This window comes from Carlito syrichta, unplaced genomic scaffold, assembly GCF_000164805.1.
Source record: "Carlito syrichta isolate Samal-C Ts95f unplaced genomic scaffold, Tarsius_syrichta-2.0.1 Scaffold305221, whole genome shotgun sequence".
NCBI classification, from domain to species: domain Eukaryota; kingdom Metazoa; phylum Chordata; class Mammalia; order Primates; family Tarsiidae; genus Carlito; species Carlito syrichta.
Window position 1 is genome coordinate 603574 of NW_007249317.1, and position 4372 is coordinate 607945.

Genomic DNA, 4372 nt, shown 5'->3' on the forward strand with positions numbered 1-4372 from the left:
TTTTATATTGACGAAAGTTATCGAGAAATTACCTTTAAGATCATATTGCAGATTCAACTTTTGTGTGAGCGCTTGAAGGTGAAACTCAAGCTTATGTTTACTATACAAGATCAGTGGTGACTACCAAGTTAAAAATTATTATTAATTTGGTACAGCTATTGGTGAATGCGTCCTGGGAAATATCTGGATCAGCAATAGGCTCACCATTCCAGCTTCTTACTTATGTGATGGCTGGGACCAAGCAACATTGTGTCCCCAAACTGTCACACACAACTGACTTCACAGACAGCCCCTAACATAGTATGATTCCAGAGATATTTAAAGCCCCCTGCTTATTCAGCTTATCATTACCTAGAGTTCTTATCTGAGAATGTCATTGATTTCAGTGCCATGGATACTTTTAAGCATGTGTTCTGTTAAATGAATAGACTGGTTCTAGCTAAGAATGTCATTAACCTCTATGCTACTGCATACTTTTCAGTCCTCGTTTTTTTTCTTTTGTCCTCAGAAACATTTGACAAAACCGACTACTCTCTCCTTCAGTAGTCTCTTCTCGCAGTTTCCTTGATGTCTCTTTCTGTGTATTGCTCTCTCTTCCTTTCCTTTGGGCATTATTTATTAGTTTTCTTTTTCTGGCTCTATCCAAACATTAAATATTGGAGTTGTGATGTCTTCTTACTCTTTTCTCACTTTCTTTCTGTTCACTCTTGTCACTTCAGTTACCACTTATTTACTAATACCTCCTATTTTACCTTAGGTTCCTCCCAAAGCAGAGTGAGATAAAGACTTGCAGGCAAGTAGTTTTTTGGAAAGTTATCCCAGGCGGTGGCAGTGAGGTATGCAGGAAACGAGACAAGGAGGGAGGAAAAGTCAGCAGAAAAATACATTAACAAGGTGACATTTCTGCAGGCAAACAGTGCTAGATTTTTCTAAGAGCTTCTGAACAGCTTTAATAAATGCGTCCCAGATCGGTCTACCCAGGAGAGAATGAAAAGAAGTTTTCATTCATCAGCTTCTATTCTCCACTGCTCAAGGTGTCCCTGTGAGTTTACTCTCGCAGACTTCTGGAGTGCCCATAGACAACACACCTTAGGCAGTAAAATAGAAATACATGGCTAGGGGAGAAATTCTCACATGAGTGAAAATCTGATTGAAACTTGGATAAGGAATATAGTCCTTGGTCATAGTCATAGCAGCTTTGGGTAGAGTAAGAGGTAAGGCTGGAAGATTTTTTTTTTTGAGTTGAAGTCTCACTTGGTTGCCCAGACTGGAGTGCAGTGGCCGCTCCCGGCCACCGCAGCCTCGCCTGCTGGGCTCCGGCGATCCTTCCGCCTCAGTCTTCCGAGTAGCCAGAATTACAGGCATGCGCTACCACGCCCAGCTGATTTTTTAGATTTATTGTAGAGATGTGGTCTCGCTGCCCAGGTGGGTCTCGAACCCGTGAGCTCAGGCAATCCACGCACCTCAGCCTCCCAAAGGCGCGGGATTACAGGCTGAGCCACCGAGCCCGGCTAGGCTGGAAGATTTTACAACAGGGGTCTGATACACTCCCAGGCATAGTTCCCTAGCTTGGATTTTACTGAGCTGCAGACACATGTAACTTCTCAGGCCTAGTATATACTAAATTGATCCTATGCTTTTTTCTTCCTAAAACCTGCATTCCAGAGTTTTCTGTGTTGAGAAAAGGTACTTAGTTTCTCATGTCACAAATCTAGTCATTATGTGTGATGTCGTCTCTCTCTAACTCTCCACGTGAATTGATTCTCAATTCAGCTCCTTGGTGACTCCCCTCCATTTCCACAGCCACTACCATGGTCTAAGTCACTGTCATCCCTCACTTTGACTGTAGGAGTAGTTACCTGACAAATGCTCTTGATTCCTCCAAATCTATTCCCTACTCTGAACTGGAATGATCATTTAAAAAATGGAAGTGTAAACACATAACTCTCTTGTTAAATCCCTTTACTGGCTTCCTATTGCTCTGATCATAGAATCCAAACTCCTTAAAAGTGGCCGACGCAAACTGGATGAACCAAACTCTGCCCATCTCTGGTCACACTCTTTTCCCACAAGGATCCAATTGCATAGGGTTTCCCTCTGTGTTCAAATGACACAACCTCCTCCTTTTATTCCTGCACATACTCTTTTGATAAGTATAATCTTTTCTGTGAGATTTTAAAAATGCTAATTAACAGGGATACTTGAAACTTTGAAAGAAGGTATGAGGCAAATGTAGGGGAGAATTAGAGGGGAATAAGTAGTTAAGAAAGAGGGAACTGAAATCTGACTTAAACAATTTACTACTTTACAATTTTTATGCCAGTCTTATAGCCAAGCTTTCATTATTTATTTACTTAACAAAACAGTTATATCAGTTGTATGGCACTTGATTTGTGCAAAGCAGTGTACCAAGTGCTTTGAAAACATCAGTTCATTTACTTAATTATTGCTGTGTTGCAGAACAGAGATATGTTCCAGATTCTGGTTCCTTAATGTTGCCATGCTCATTAGGCAAAATGCTACACCTCTAGGAAATCTTGCAGTTGAATAGAATCAGTGGTTTAAACTTTAAGATGGAACTATTGTATATTATGAATTCCAGAAATACCTGATTTCTAAAAACTCTTGCTTTTTAATTTATTTTTCACTAATTCATTCAATATTTCATGAGAACCTTCTACATGTCAGGAGCTGTGCTACTGTTGGGATGTACTTCCAGAACCTCAGATTCTCTGGATCTAAATCTACTGGAATTCCCTGCCAGGTATCTCTCCCCATTTTGGACAAATCTCGTCATAGCTATCTAAATTCACCTGCAATAAAAAATACATTTAATTTATTCCATTTTTTTTTTACCTTGACATGCAAGACCACTTACTATGTGTGTGTGAACTTGACTATTTCCCTAGGAGTTAAATTCTACCCTCCTTTTACACATGCTTCTTCTCCAACCGTGCTGAAGTCCCAACAAGTGTCTCTCCTGGAAGGCCTGCTTCTTTCATTACCCATGTCATTGCATCTACTCATCCTTCTACTTTCTCTTTTATTGCTCAAAAGGTTCCATTCACTTATTTTTTTTTTTTAACAAACACTATGTGTATTCTATTCAATTCAATTCCACTGTAAACTGATATGTGTATGTAAACAGCTGTATAAAGGGATGGTTTCAAGGGAGCAGGGCCAATAGCTTCAGGATGCAGGGCCAGCAGAGGATCATAGTAACCTACAAAGTCTTTTATCATCGGTGAAGTTGTTTGGAAGCTCATTACTGAGCCAATGACCACAAGGATAATGAATTCATCTATCAGAAGTATACTGAAGTCCAGAACACAGATGTTTAGGGGTAGAGGCATAGATAGGTTCATCCATTTTTAAACACCCAAATCAAAGGTTGCATTCTATGAGGAAATTTAATTTGCAGAGTTGACCATTGTCTCCTTTGAACTCCCACATCAATCTATGCCTATATTTATTTTCTCGTTGACATTGTATTTTATATGCTTGCAAGTTCCTAATTAGACTCTGAGCTCCTCAAGCTCACAAATTACATCTTCTTCATTTTTCCCTTATCAGCACTTTGGGAAGAAACGATCACCAAAACAACAAAGATAAAATATCTAAGAATAAACCCAATGAAAAATGTTCAGACACTATATGATGAGAATTTTAATATTCCTCCAAGGAACATGAAATCATCCCTACATAAATAGAAAGACATTCCCTGTTTCTGGATAGAAAAACAGAATTCTTATTGACAACTTTCTCAAAATTAAACAATAAACTTACTTATATCTTAATTAAAATATCAACAATTTTGTAAAGATTTGATAAAAAATCAGATTTTAAAAAATCAACATGTGAAAATATCTTGAAATATTCTGATATTGAACAACAGTTAACAAGGAATTACTTTTATTGGTTTAAAAGTGCTATAAAGCTACCCTAAAATAATTTGGTAATAGTGCATAATTAGATCAAGGAAACTGAAAGAAAGTCAGAAATAGACTCATAAGTGTAATCAAGAGTTTGATGAAGAAGGTATTCAAAATTGTTGAAGAACTTGTAGATTATCCAGAAAGTGCTGTTGGGCACTTGGTTATGTCTTTGGAAGCATAGCTGAATCCTTACTGGAAACTTTATTCTAAAATGAATACCAGAAATATAAATATATACATATAAAAAGAGAAATTATAAAAGTATCAGAAGAAATTATTTTATTTTTTAAAAACTTGGGAAGAGAATAGTTTTTTTCCAACCCAGAAAGCAGAAAGAAAAAGTCATAAATTGGACCTCATAAGGAATTACAATCTTTTCTATTGCAAAATATTTGTGTCACAAAAATTGACAACTGTGGGAAATCATTTGCAAAACA